The 16,408-nt window shown below is 33.6% G+C and overlaps 1 protein-coding gene across 3 annotated transcripts in view; it reads right to left on the bottom strand.

Moving 5' to 3' along the window:
- LOC102166428 (uncharacterized) overlaps positions 1–16,408 on the bottom strand; it is a 531,894-nt gene that overhangs the window by 452,976 nt on the left and 62,510 nt on the right. The window contains exon 4 of one of the 3 annotated variants that reach the window (XR_014814714.1): positions 13,599–13,749. The exons of the other annotated variants lie outside the window; for them this stretch is intronic. The gene's annotated coding sequence lies outside the window, so the exon portion shown is untranslated. Of the gene's footprint in view, positions 1–13,598; positions 13,750–16,408 lie in introns of those variants that run through there. 3 annotated transcript variants of the gene reach the window in all.

Genomic DNA, 16,408 nt, shown 5'->3' on the forward strand with positions numbered 1-16,408 from the left:
TTTAAAAGTGAGTGGGACTTAAGATTATGCGATGGTTGGAGTTCCTGTCATGGCTAAGTAGTTAACAAATCTAACTAGGAACCATGAGTTTGCAGGTTCAATCCCTGGCCTTGTTCAGTGGGTTAAGGATCCGGCATTCCCCTGAGCTGTGGTGTAGGCTGCAGACGTGGCTCAGATCCTGCATTGCTGCGTCTCTGGCGTAGGCCAGTGGCTACAGCTCCAATTAGACTCCTAGCCTGGGAACCTCCATGTGCCACACTGGTGCAGCCCTAGGAAAGGCAAAAAGACCGAAAAAAAAAAAAAAAGATTATGCAATGGTTTAAAAAAATGTAGAGAATATTTTGATACTAGCTATACTGCTATATCAAGTAGTGAATTCAAATTAGTATTCTTAACTACCATGCACTGTCTAAATATATCAAGATTTAATAGCATTAAGCATATTATCAAATACAGATAAAATAATATTGTTAAAATAATATTTAATATATTTTCGGGTAATCTCAAATTGTTTTGCAAATAAATTCATTTTGTAAAGGAAAATAGTCCAAGAAGAAGTTTCTACAAGTGAATGAAATAATAATATGTAAATTCAGCAACTGTGGAGTAGACACATTTAACCACACAGCATGGACAAACAGAGAAAGCCAGGCCACAGAGACTGACATAGAGATGCAGAGATAACAGATAGGGTAAGAATGTATTGCCTGGGAGCTGAAGGTTATAATTCCGTATTCATAAATCTTGGTTGTATTCTTTCCCTTGAGTTTTGTGATATGCCCTTCTATACAATAAAAATCCCATTTTTTGCATTTAAAACATACTATGCCCAGCCCTGATAAAGTCTTAGGACTTGATTTACTCTGTATCAGTAAATAATTTTTTAAAAAAGAAAAAAGAGATAGAACAAAGGAGACACTAGACAACAGTAAGCACTAGACAGTGATCCCTGAGAGAGTAGAAACATATATTTGACCCCAACAAGTAGTACCTGAGCACACTATTTGAAGAGATTTTCCAGGTCACAACACAAGGTGAGGACACCAAAAAGGGACTACATTTTTCCTGAGTTTCAGAGAAAAAATTCAGAGTTTAGGTAGACTCAAGTGGGTACAATTTTGAGAGCAAAGAACCAAAGAAGGAGGAGGATACCACTGAGAGAAAGAATGCAGAAGAGTTCCAGAAAAATTCCTCTTGTGTGGTTGGCTGGATACTGATCTGAATATAAGTGTAAGGCCAGGAAAGAAACCACTAGAAAAGAGGAGATGAAGCAATCCTTGAAGGTTAAACTGGTCCAGAAATAGGTTCCATTCTCACCAGAGTATTAAAACTTCCTAATATATGAGACATGGTGTATAGTCTTCAGAAGTGTACTGCATTAATAATGATAGCAAATTAACCTGGACTAAAGAATGTCTGGACCCATGTCAACAAATCTTCAAGGAAAATTCCAAAGGATAAAATTGGATCAAAGTAACTCAACTTTATATCAAAACCAAGCTCCCAAATATTCAAAGTATCTCTCCCTAAAAAATCCAAAAAACAAGAATCTAAAATCCTAGCTAGCATCCAAACATGCAAAGCAAGAAAAGATGACCTAAAAGTAAGAGGAAAATGAATTATTAGAAACATATCAAAATTATGCAGAGATTAGAATTAGTTTAAAAACTAGAATGTTGAAACAGTTGAAAAAAATATATATATACTCCACATGTTAAAGAAACTATAGCAAAGCATGAATATTTGGGGGAGAGAAATGGAAAATCAAAAAGAACAACTAAACTTCTAAGGATGAGAAATAAAATATATAAAATAAAAATGATACCAAAATAAGGTTAAAACCAGAACAAGATTTACAAAAGAAAAAGTCAATGAGCTTATAAATATACTAATATAAACTATACAAAATGAAACATATGGAGAAAAAAAAGAGTGAAATAAAATATAAAAGCACATCAGTGGATTGTAGGAAAATAAGAAGAAGCCTTGGATAAGGATAACTGACATCCTAGAATTGGGGGAGAGTGTAATATTTGAAATAATAAAGGCTTAAAATATTCCAAATTTGATAAATAAAAAGTATAAATGCATAAATCCAAGAAGCTCACCAAAAACCAAGTAGAAGAAACAAACAAACTACATAAAAATATATCATAATAAAATTGATGTAAACTTCAGATGGGATAGGGGTGGGGGGGAGTCTTAAAAGCAGCCAGAGGGGAAAAAAGACATGCTACATACAAAGGGGAAAAGAATGCATTAGATTCCTCATAATATATAATGTGAGGCAAGCCAGAAGATAATAGAATATCATTAAAGTAAAAATAAACAAACAGAAATAAATTATCAACCTAGAATTCTATACCCAGCAAAATCTCTTTTAGAATGAGTTTATTCCCAGCAGACTAGAACTACAAATAAATAAATAAATAAATACTAAAGGAAATGTTTCAGGCAAAAGGTAAATAAACCTAGATGGAAAAGTAGACCTACTCACAGAAATGAAGATCACAGGAAAAATAAGTATGTGGCAATATATAAATGACCCAGCAATCCCACTCTTGGGCACACATCCAGACAAAACTTTCCTTAAAAAAGACACATGCACCCACATGTTCATTGCAGCTCTATTCACAATAGCTAAGACATGGAAACAATCCAAATGCTCATCGACAGATGATTGGATTAGGAATATGTGCTATATATATATAATAGAATACTACTCAGCCATAAAAAAGAATGAAATAATGCCATTTGTAGCAACATGGATGGAACTAGAGACTCTCATACTGAGTGAAGTAAGTCAGAAAGAGAAAGATGAATACTGTATGATATTGCTTACATCTGGAATCCAACATAAGGCACAAATGAACCTTTCCACAGAAAAGAATATCACGGACTTGCAGAATAGATTTGTGGTTGCCAAGGGGGAGGGGGAGAGAGTGGGGTGGTTGGGGAGCTTGAGGTTAATAGATACAAACTATTGCCTTGGGAATGGATTAGCAATGAGATCCTGCTGTGCAGTGCTGGGAACTATGTCTAGTCACTTATGACGGAGCATGATAATGTGCAAAAATAGAATGTGTACATGTATGTATAACTGGGTCACCATGCTGTACGGTAGAAAAAAATTGTATTAGGGAAATAACTATTAAAATAATAATAATAATAATAAAATAACTGGAAAAAAAAGATATTTTTTTCTCTCCTTAAGGCAAAAATAAAAAACACAAATTATGGGGCTTGTAAATTTGGAAGTATAACTCACTATAAATATAGCACAAAGACTGTGAGGGACAAAATAAATATACATGATTATAAGTTTCTTATGTTATATAACAAATGATATTACATTATTTGAAAATAGACTGTGATAAATTAAAAGTATATAATGTGAACTGTACACCAACCATACAGCAAATGAAATAAAGACATACAGCTAACATGCTAATAATAGGAATAAATAGAATTATTATAAAAAGCTGTTCTGACTAGAAAATATAATAGAGGAGTTGTCTGGTGGCACAGCAGGTTGAGGATGTAGAAATGACTGTAGCAGCTTGGGTCACTGCTGTGGCATGGGTTTGATCCCTGCCCTGGGAGCTTCCACATGCCATGCAAGTGGCCAAAGAAAAAGAAAAAGAAAATGTAATAGAGAAAAAATGAACAAAGAACAGATAATGTAAATAAAGCCAAAATAACAAGATGGCAGATTTAAATCTAACCATACAAATATTTGTAAAATAGTTTACAGTCATATAATATAATGGCTCAATGGAAAAAATTATTATTTGACTACTGAGATGGTTTCATGTGTAAATATATAAGTCAAAATGATCAAATTATATACTTTAAATATGTACAATTTACTGTGCGTCTATTATACTCCAATAAATTTGTAAAATAGTTAACCAAAGAAAACAATGCAATTTAAAATAACCTAAAAATAAAGTATTTAAATTAATTTCCAAATATTCTAAATAAAAGGCATACATTGTTAAATTACATGAAAAATAAACAGTGCCAAACTTTATACCATATTAAGGAAACTCACTTGATATATAAAATTAAAATATGTTAAAAGTAAAAACATACAAAATATAGCATGAAAACATTTATCAAAGAAAGCAGAAGTGATTATAAAGATATTAGAGAGAATAGACTTCAGAACAATGACTATTACCAGGAATAGAGAAGGAAATTCATGATGATGATGTGGTCGATTTTTCAAAGGGCATTAATTATCCTGCTTTTGTACTTAATATCATAGATTTAAAGTACATGAGCATGTAAAAGAATGAAATTGGATCACTTCCTAACACCATACACAAAAATAAACTCCAAATGGATTAAATACCTAGATATAAGACCAGATACTATAAAACTCTTAGAGGAAAACATGGGCCAAACACTCTCAGCATAAACGACAGCAACATCTTCTTAGATCCACCTCTTAGAGTAATGACAGTAAAAACAAAAATAAACAAATGGGACCTAATTAAACTCAAAGTTTCTGCACAGCAAAGGAAACCCTAAACAAAATGAAAAGACAATGCACAGAATGGGAGAAAATCTTTGCAAATGAAGCAACTGACAAGGGATTAATCTCCAAAATTTATAAATACTTCCTACTGTTCAATACCAAAAGATACCCCATCAAAAAATAGGCAGAAGATCTAAACAGACAATTCTCCAAAGAAGACATATGGATGGCCAAAAAGCACATGAAAAGATGATCAACATCACTCATCATCAGAGAAATGCAAATCAAAACCACTATGAGGTACCACCTTATCCCAGCCAGAATGGCCATCATCAAAACGTCTAAAAACAAGAAGTGCTAGAGAGGGTGTGGAGAAAAAGGAACCCTAGTACACTGTTGGTGGGATTGTAAATTGGTGCAACCATGGTGGAAAACAGGATGTAGATTTCCTCAGAAAACTAAAAATAGAACTACCATTTGATCCAGCAATCCCACTCCTGGGCATCTATCCAGAGAAAACCATGACTTGCAAAGACACATGTACACCAGTGTTCATTGCAGCACTATTTTCAATAGCCAAGACATGGAAACAACCTAAATGTCCATCAACAGAGGAGTGGATCCAGAAAATGTGGTACATATACACAATAGAATATTACTCAGCCATTAAAAAGAATGAAATGCCGGCATTCTTAGCAACATGGATGGACTTAGAAATTAGCATGCTGAGTGAAGTCAGCCATACAATGAGATATCAACATCAAATGCTATCACTGACATGTGGAATCTGAAAAAAGGACAGCATGAACTTCTTTGCAGAACAGATACTGACTCAAAGACTTTGAAAAACTTACGGTTTTCAAATGAGACAGCTTGGGGCTGGAGGGATGCACTGAGGGTTTGGGATGGAAATGCTGTAAAATTTGGTTGTGATGATTGTTGTACACCTATAAATGTAATAAAATTCATTAAGTAATTTAAAAAAAGAAAAAAGAAAGTACATGAAGCAAAATCTGATAAAACTAAAGGCAGAATGCCTATTCTTTTCATGTGCACATAAACCATTTAGGAAGATAGACTGTTGTGTTTCTTCAGAGTCAATGAAATTTAAAAGATGAAAAACATTCACAGTATATTCTCTGATTACACTAATTTAAATTAGAAATCAATTTTAAAAATAATATCTGGAAAATCCTCAAATATTTTAAGTTAAATGACACACAGACAATAAATCCTAGGTCACAGAAAAATCACAAAATTAATTAGAAAATAATTGTAACTGTATGAAAATTGAAATGCAATATGACAAGATTTGTGAAACAGTGCTTAGATGAAAGTTTACAGCATTAAGTACTTAGGAAGAATATATAAGACATTCAATAAATGAGCTAAGCTTCTACCTTAAGAAATTAGAAAAAGAAGAGAAAATTAAACTCAAGTAAGGAGAAGAAAGAATACCATAAAGATCAGAGCAGAAAGCAATAAAATATAAACAGAAAAACACTAGAGAAAAACCAAGGAAATCAAAAGCTGCTTCTTTGAAAAGAACAAGAAAATTAATAAACCTTTAGTCACACTGATCAGGAAAAAAAAAGAGAAGACACCTTACATTATTATAAATGAGAAATAGGACATCACTATTGACTCTATAGGCAAGAGACTAATAAGGAAATTTTATGAATAACTATGCCAAATAATTTGATAACTAAGATAAAATGGGCAATTTCCTTGAATGACATGAACTACCAAAACTTACTAAAGTAGAAATAGATAAGTTGAATGTTCCTATATTTATTAGAAAAAAATTAGTTTATAACTTTAAAACATCCTACAAAGAAAATTTCAGGCTCAGATGGCTTCTCTGGTGAATTCTACAAAACATTTGAAAATGAACCAATTCCACAGAAACTTTTCCCAAAAGTAGAAGAGGAGAGAATTCCTTCCAACTCAAACAATGAGACCATCATAACTTGATGCAAACACCAGAAAAAAAATTATTATGATCATTCTTACCATTGTCATTCAGTAACACAGTGGAGATCCTAGACAGGGCAATCAGGCAAGAAAAATAAAAGGCATACAAATTGAGAAAGAAGTAAGACTGTCTATGTTTGCAGACAGCACAATCATTTCCTTAGAAACCCAAAGGAATCTACCAAAAAATTACAGAATAAATGAGTATAGGAAAGCCATATAATACAATGCAAAATCAGTTGTTTTTCTACACACTAGCAAACTGAAAAAAATTGCATTTCTATATACTAGTATCAAACAATCGGAATCTGAAATCACAAAAATGAAATTAGGCAGTTTCTTTAAAAATTGTACAGTCACACGACATACAACCAAGTCATTCCACTTCTAGGTATTTACCCAAGAGAAACAACAGCGTATGTCCATACAGAGACTTGTACATAAATGTTCATCACAGCTTTATTTGTGATGAAATAAATGCAAACTGGAAACAACCTGATGCCCATCAATGGGTGAAGAAAGAAACAAATTCTGGTGCATCCATACAATAGACTACTATTCAGTGATAAAGTGAAATAAATTATTCATATATGCAACAACATAGATAAATCTTGAAATCATTATGTTTTGTGAAAGAAATCAGAAGAGAATAATATTGGCTGATTCAGTTTACATATAATTTTAAAGCATACACACTAATCTATAATGACAGAAGGGAGGTTAATAGTTGTCTGGGGCTCTGGGTAGGGAAAAGGATCAACTGCAAAGGGCATGAGGAAATTCTGAAAGGTGATGAAAATTTTTTGTCTTAATTGTGATACTTTCATAAGTGTATAAATAAGTCAAAACTGATCAAACTGTATACATTACCTATGTGCATTTTGTTGTACTCATACCTCAATAAATGTGTGGAGAGAAACAACTAAAAGAAATATAAAAATAAAGAAAATTATTCAAATTAAAATATGAAATACGAAAAGGGACAAATTTAAAATACATATAAGATATACTGAAAATTATAAAATATTATTAAAAGATAGTAAAGATGCCTTAAATAAATACTCATATACTACACTCAAGGATTTAAAAAATCAATATTGTTCAAATGTCAGTTTTCCCCAAATTAACTTATAGATGCAATGCAATCCTATTTAAAATGCAATAATTTTTTTTCAGAAATTGATAAATTAACTCTAAATGTATATGGAAATGCAAGGGACCTAATATTTTCAAAATAAAAAAGTTGTTAGACTATCTGATTTTAAGACTTGTAATTAACCTGTAATAATTAAGATACTGGTTCAAAAATGAACATCTATTACCAGCATAGATGTCCAGAAATAGACCAATATATATGTGATATGTTGATATTTGATAAAAGTGCCAAGGCAATTCAATGCAGAAAGTTTTATTTCCAATGTACTAAGACAATTATAGATCAAATATTCACATGTTAAAAAAAAAAAAAAAGACTACAACTCTGGACACTTAGTCTATATACAAAAACTGACTCAAAATGGATAACAGACCCAAATGTAAAAGCTAAAATTATGAAACTTCTAGAGAAGTTTGATCACCTTAGATCAAATAAGCTTTCCTAAATAACTCAAAAATTAAAGGCTATAAAAAATTGGTAAATTACACTTTGTTAAAAAAAAAAAGTCTTCAAAAGGCACTGTTAAAAAAACATAAGGACAAGCTTGTGTCTTACTCTAGACCTACAAAATCAGTATCTCCAAAGATGAGGTTCCACATGTCATTTCGAACAAATACTAATGAGAATTAACTGCCTTGAATTCTCAAAAATAAAAACTTGAGATTTTTAGTATGCCATATTCACGGCTTTTCCATGGACCACAGAAGAGCCACATGGAGAAATAAAAGATGTATATTTTCTTTTCCACATCCTTGCCAACATCTGTTACTTGGGTTCTTTTTGATGATAGCCATTCTGACAAGTATTGAGGTGGTATCTCATTGTAGTTTTGATTCACCTTTTCCTGATCATCAGCAGTGCTGAACATCTTTTCATGTGCCTGTTGGTCATCTACATTTCCTCTTTGGAAAAATGCCTATTCAGGTCTTATGCCCAGTTATAAATTGGGTTGTTTGGGTTTTTTTTTGATGTCAATTGTATGAGTTGTTTTATAGTTTAGATATTAACCCCTTATTTGTCATATATTTGCAAGTATTTTCTCCCATTCCATAGCTGGTCTTTATGTTTTGTTTACAGTTTCCTTTACTTGAAAAAAATTTTAGGTTTAATTAGGTTTAATTTGTTTATTTTTGCTTTTATTTCCTTTGCTTTAGGAGATAGATTCAAAAAATATTGCTACAATTTATGTCAAAGAGTATTCTGCCTATGTTTTGTTTTAGGAGTTCTATGGTTTCCATTCTTACATTTAGGTGTTTAATCCATTTTAAGTTTATTTTTGTATATGGTGTTAGAGAATATTCTAATTTCATTCTTTTACATGTAGCTGTCCAGTTTTCTCAGCACAACTTATTGGAAGACTGTCTTTTCTCCATTGTATATTCTTCCCTCTTTTGTTGAAGATGAATTGCCTTCTTTGAGTGTATGGATTTATTTCTGGCTCTCTATTCTGTTCCACTGATCTTTTTGTCTGTTTTTGTGCCAGAACCATACTGTTTTGATTACTGTAGCTTTGCAGTAAAGTCTGAAGTCAGGGAGCATCATTCCTCTAGCTCTGTTGTTTATCAAGATTGTTTTGGCAATTCAGGGTCTTCTGTGTTTCCATACAAAATTTAGGATTATTTGTTTTAGTTCTGTGAAAACACCATTAGTATTTTGATAGAGATTGCATTGTATCTGCAGATTACCTTGAGTTGTATAGTCATCTTAACAATATTAATTCTTCCAATTAAGAGCACAGTATATCTTTCTATCTGTTTGTGCCATCTTCACTTTTTTCCCTCAGTGTCTTATAGTTTTCTGAGTACAGCTCTTTTACCTCCTTAGGCCCTCATACACTGTTGGTAGGAATGTAAATTGGGGCAGCTACTATAGAAAACAGTATGGAGATTTTTCAAAAAACTAAAAATAGAACTACTATATAACCTAGGAAAGGAATATCAGAGTATATATCCAAAGAAACACAAAAACACTAATTTAAAAAGATACATGCACCACAATGTTCATAAAAGCATTTTTTATAATTTTCAAGGTATGAAAGCAACCTAAGTGTCCATCAACAGATGAACGGATAAAGAAGATGTGATACACACACACACACACACACACACACACACACACACACACACACAATGGAATACTACTTAGCCATTAAAAAGAACAAAATTTTGCCATATGCAGTAACATGGATGGACTTGGAGGGAATTATGCTAAGTTAAATAACTTAGAAAGAGAAAGACAAGTACTACACGATATCACTTATAGGTGGAATTTTAAAAATACAACAAACTAGTGAATATAACAAAGAAGAAGCAGAATCATAGTTATAGAGAACAAACTAGTGGTTACCAGTAGGGAAAGGGTAGAAGGAAAGGGTAATATAAGGGAAAGGGACTTAGAGATACAAACTATTATACTGCTGTATAGCACTGGGAACTATATCCAGTCACTTATGATGGAGCATGATAACATGAGAAAAAGAATGTATATATGTATGCGACTGGGTCACTTTGCTGTACAGTAGAAAATTGACAGAACGCTGTAAACCAGCTATGATGGAAAAACTAAAAATCATTTTAAAAAAAGGTATAATGGGGGAAAAAGAGATGCAAACTATTATATAGAAAAACACTAATGATATATTTACAATAAAGGGAATATAGACAATATTTCATAAAATTATAAATGGAATATAATCTTTAAAAATTGTGAATCACTATATTGTACACCTATAATTTATATAATATTATACATCAACCATACTTCAATTTAAAAATACATAGGAGTTCCCACTGTGGTGCTGTGGGTTGAAAGTCCAACTGCAGTGGCATGTTGCTGCAGAGGCGTGGGTTTGATCCCTGCCAAGCACAGTTGGTTAAGGGTTCTGGCATTGCCACAGAAGCTGTGGCTCTTTTTCAATCCGTGGCTCAGGAACTTCCATATGCTGCAGGTGCAGTCATTTAAAAAAAATCTATTTTTTTTTCCTAAAGGAAATAAGGAAACTAGGCCTATATGAAAGATCGATTAAGGGATTGGCTTGCTATGCATGAATGATCTCCATGCAATGATCTGGACACAGATAAAGTAAATTAAAAGAATGGAAAAATGAATATGAGAATTTTAGGGTAAAAAATAAACCTAGTTTTTGATAGTTGGCCTTCAAATGAGGTTGTGAAATCTCATCTTAAGATAAATTGCCACTCAAAAGGTAAAATAAGCCAAACCACAAGAAGATAATCTAGAAGATTTAAATTTTTCTTCAAGGGGCTACTCTGTGAAGCTCCCAATAGTGACATCAAAGTCCATTTGCAAAGCAAGTGCCCATTCACAAGCTGAACGTCCAGAAAATTCCTATACAAACACAATCTATATCCCTCTGTCCCCATGCTAAGTTGTACTACGTTAATGTAATATTGAAAAACTATAATGCTACAGTTTCCTCTTTGTCAGTCTACTTATAAGCAAAGAGTAGTTAGTATGAAGGGAGATGAGTAAAAGTTGTTAAACTTTTTGAATTTATGTGTATAAGAAATAAGATTCTTCTGGGTAACAAGAATATGTTCCATATCTATCTGATCTGTCTGAATAATGATTTCTAGGCATAGGGTAAAATCTAGTTAATAATCAACCCTAGAAACCAGTGCAATAGCAAGAATGAAATAACCAGCGCAATAGCAAGAACGAGAGTTTGTTTTTATTTTATACCCTAATTTCCCCCAAATGAATGTTAGAAATCAGGATGTATGCATCTGAAGGAATATCAAAAAGAAGGGACTTTAAAAATAATTATTATTACAAAAGTAATACATGCTCATTTTAGAAAATAAAGCTAAACATACACACAAAAAAAGAAAATAAAAAATGTTGCACCACCAGAGATAATTACAACTGATTCTTGGATATCAACCATTTATGTACTGACCCATCCATAACACCAAAATGGAAGCAAGCAGTACATATTGTTTGCAGTCTTGAAAAGCACACTACCATGGTAATATATTGATACCTCTGCCATTCCAACTATTATGCAGGATGAGATTTAGCAAATCTTAATTAAACATGTGGTCCCAAAGAAATATAAGAATAGATTCTTAGCCAAAAATTCACTGCCACCAAATATGTATAAGAGTTTGGTAACCTGATTTATCTGATTACAACAACCACAATTTAACTGTGGCTTTTCCTCCTTGTCACCTTGTTTTCTAAACATAGGGAGAGCATTTTTTAATAGAAATATCTTACTTTTTCTTTACTTCCAATCTCTCCATTGGGAACTACAATTTCTCATTTAGTTGCAAAATGGATATTAGTTATCAGCAGAGATCAAAAAATCAAAATTTATCATCTTTATAGAAATTCAAATTCCTTCCTACTTTTTCATGAGTCTTTGTCCCTAAACTGTAACAATAACTTTCTAGCATTTAAAAAAAAAAAAACTATACAAACAGAAACTATTGTTGTTGCTCATTCTTGCTGTCCTTTTTCCACAACCACAGGGAGCCAAATTACTAATTCTTTATTGGATTTGTCATTGGAAATGTTGCCAACATGGAATTAGAAAGAGAAAACAATCAAGCTTCCTAAGTAGAACACAGAGCACAAATCCTCGAATTAACCCTAATAATTAAGGCATCTTGTGAAGGGCTTCAATGACAGGATAAACTCATCTGTCCCTAGCTCAGGACCCATATCAATTACTCTGGGCATGGGGAGGCTGCTATACAACAAAGGGAATCAAAATACAGAGGCTGACAGTCTAGACAAAGCCTGACTCCGGTCAAAGACAGCTTCTCCAAATGTTATCTTAAGCCAAGTGGTTTTAAATAAGTTTAAATACCAATAGGGGGTTAATTTGAGACCAATTTGATTTTATTTCCGAATTAATGCTTTTAAAATCTGCTTTTATAATTTCTACTTATCAAGGATTGCCCTTCTGGTATAAAAACTGAGCCAAGACTCAGTTATCAAATACTATGAAGGGTTCTGTTAATTAGATAGTTTATCTGTGATGAGTTGTTGACACTGAGATGATGTGTGTTAAATAATTTTAAAATATTCTGTAGGGCACTAACTTGGTGACTCAAAGCACTGTTCTTCCATTTTTCAGACCCTGATTTCAGTCAAACTAGAAGCCCTTAGTAAAAATTAATGTGATGGTTGTAACACATTTCTTAAATATAGAGTCATTCATATCTCAAAATTATACATATGAGGGAATAAATCTTCTGGCACTCTTTATTAGGCTGCTCCAGACCACTCTAATTCAGCCTCTTTCACATGCTGGTTGGTCTTTAACTGCTCAGTACAGACTGCCAGGAAATTCATCATTGCTGTTATTAAACACAATTCTCAGGATTTGCTCTTTTTATAGTGTTTCTTTTAAAAGCTTTTTTGGTGATTTTTCCTCTGGCTTCTCTTCCCACCTCCGAATCAAGCAACCCAGGAGAAATCTCAGAAACTGAAATACTTTTTCCCATGTAAGTAAATTAAAGCTCTAGCTGTTAAGGTTTTTCTTTCTGTATGTCAATTTTCTTTTCCTGGTTATAGTCTGTGACAGCAGAGGCCAAGAACAGTCCACAGGGAATGGCTTGGAGCCTTAGAACAAGGTGGTATCTTTGTATTTTCTAGAGGAAAAAAAAATATTTGACACCAGTCTTTAACATCAGGAAAGCTGCTAATGAACAAACCCATAATTGTTAAAAGCACAAATTATTCTTTACTATCTCTGGAATTTCATTTTAAGCTCCGTTTAATTGATTTTTATTTACAACTTTGTTTCTTTAAATTTTTGCTATTTTCTTTCCTCACAAATTTTCTAATACCTCTACATGGTATATTAGAATAGCTGTGTCTCATGGAATCTGGAGTCCTAAGTCTTCCTTATCTTTAATTTTAATTAACAGCCTTAATATGTTCAACCAGTACCTACATAGATCAGAAAAAGAGATGGCTCTTCCAAGGTTATGAAGCTCCCCTCAAGTCACTAACCTCAGATCCTGGTTTTACCAATGTCTATGTGGCCTCAGGCAGGTTGACTCACCAAGCCTTGGTTTTTATAGTTGTAAGATAAGGAGATTAGGATCCACAAACATCTCTTCCAATACTAATATTCTATGATTCTTTTCATCAGAGGAGCTTACTGTAGTGAAAGAATAGAAAAGAAGTTCACATGAGAAAAAAATTGGCAAGCAGCCATTTTAAACTAGCTTCATTCCATTTCTTCAGAAGAGGTTTTGCAAGGGAGAATATTGAATACCAGGTAAAAGGAAAGAACATTGGACAAGGAGTGGGGACCTTGTTCAAGCCACAGCTGTCCCATTAACAACTTAATAACCATGAGAAAGCTGTGGGATTGAAACTTATGAGATCCAAGATTGGGCTAAAGAGGTTTGATTTTATTCTCTTAGTTTCTTTTAGCACAAAAATTCTATTTTATAAAATGGTCTAAAAGTCATGGAGGAAGGTACTTGGGAATGTTCTAACAGTTCTACTCTTCTGCTCCTGGTTGGAGAATGTTGCTCAAAAAGATGCTGTCCTGGACTCTCAACTCAAAAGTAAAACATTAGCTTGAGGACCCTAAACATATGCTGTTAAGGGTAAATTTCTGAATCTACATTTTAGTTACCACGATGGCAATCTCCTTCACGCCCACTCTGAAAGTAAAGGATTATAAACAAAGTTGTTCCACATGTTTCTTTTATTCCACTTCTTGATTTCTTTTGTCCACCTCTTTACCCAGAATATAGCTGAAATAGATAATAAAAATCAAGAAACATCTAAAATGTTTGCTCTTTATGCAAACATTTCTAGGCTCTCCAGGTACTCTCTATAACACTGCATTTGGCAAAGCAGCTATAGTACCTATAAGCTTGCAATACTAATATATCCCAGTCTTTAAGCAGGAGAAATAGTATCACTAATATTTTTCAAGTTCTATTCCAGTTAAGAAATCTGCAAGAACCAAGTCTCAAAGGGAAAAAAAATGCCAAAATTAAAATAGTTGGAAAGATAATTTCCAGATTTGGGTAATTTATTAAATGAAAAATATAAAGGTGGTAGGTTTTTGTGTTTTTTTCCCCCCTGCTTAAACATCAAGTACTACACTGCCCAAAGTAAGACTACGAAAACAGATGGTGTCATCATCCATTCCAGATAGTCAGTTCCACTTTTTTTCTGATCACCTTCTTGGAACTCAGCCATATCCTTCCCTTTTTCTTCAAGACATTGACCCTTCCCCTTAGGGTCTGGAACTGGTATTGGTAAAAAGAGAGCACCAAGAACAGATGCCTAGGGAATACTCATTTTTACATGTTCATCAGAGAGGAACCCACAAAGAAGAGTGTTTCTAATAGGGAACCAGGAAGCAAAGCTAGGGCAGAGTGGTGTCCTAAAGTCAGAGGGAGAAAATATTTTAAGGAGCACTTGGTCAACAGTTCGGATGCCACGAAAGACCCAAATGACTTATTAACAAAGTTTACTGATGTCCTGAGTAAGAAATTACATGGTATGAGGACTTCACCTCAGGGTTGACTCAGGCAATATAATATTTTGTTAGGACTACTAAATTTAGGTCTATAAGCATTTTTTGAGCACCTAGTCTGCTCAAACCAATCCAATAGGACCCCTGAGAGATTAAAAGATTAATAACACAAACCCTGTCCTCAAGAAACTTGCAGTCTCAGAGGAGAGATAAGAAAGGAACATACGAGTTCCCATTGTTGCTCAGTGCTAATGAACCCAATTAGTATCCATCAGGACCTGGGTTCAATCCCTGGTCCTGCTCAGTGGGTTAAGGATCAATATAGCTGTAACCTGTGGTGTAGGTTGCAGATGTGGCTCGGATCTGGCATTGCAGTGAGCTGTGGTGTAGGTCTCAGATGAAGTTTGGATCCCACATTGCTGTGGCTGTGGCATAGGCTGGCAGCTGCAGCTCTGATTTGACCCCTAGCCTGGGAACTTCCATTTGCCGAGGGTGTGGCCCTAAAAAGACAAAAAAAAAGAAAGAAAGAGAAATGAACATAAAAGTCTATAGAGTATCTTCAGATAAGATACACAAATGGCCAACAAGCACCTGGAAAGGTACTGCTCTTTCTTCCTACAGGGCACATTTCCTCTCAGCAATGAGATGGGACAGTATATTCTTTGAAGCAGGTCTGAAAAGCAGATCCTTGAAATGATTCCCATAGTAAATGCCTAAGTTGGAAGTTCTTTCTAGGCCCTTTATCCCCATATTTTTTAATAGACTTGAGATAAACAAGATAACCATGAAAAGTTCTTGATGTAGTGAAGAAACAACTGTGTGTCTTCCTACATGGTCCTTTTCTGGATGTATAAAATTCTTAAATATTAACAAGCAGCAACAAACTTCCTCTTCTAGCTTTAATAGTTACAAAACCCCAAATAGTCAAAAGTTACCAGGGTGATTATTTTCCTTTCTATGATTTCAGAATATAAAAAGGCCAAGATACTTTAACCACCTACTTCATATGTCTAAATCTCAGCAGAGGACATAGACACATTAAGTCACCAAAACATTGTGGAGGGAATATAAAATTTAAGAACTACAAGATTATGAGATGTATAGGATGAAAATGTAGTACCTGGTTATAAAACATTTTATCAGCATATATGACACACATCAAATTGAACATTGCTGGAGAAAGTCTCTAACGTTAAGCTGCTCTTTCTTCCTTAGAGCCCTAGCAGAAATCTCTGATATCTGGCCCTGAACTTCCATGACCTTCACCAATAATAGAGTCATTGCCACTATACCGCCATAGACTGATGTGAACTTTGAA

This window comes from Sus scrofa, chromosome 1 (assembly GCF_054392235.1).
Source record: "Sus scrofa isolate SSC_HxYL_T2T_F1_AM1 chromosome 1, Sscrofa_HxYL_maternal_Yorkshire_Landrace_v2.0, whole genome shotgun sequence".
Classification (NCBI taxonomy): Eukaryota; Metazoa; Chordata; class Mammalia; order Artiodactyla; family Suidae; genus Sus; species Sus scrofa.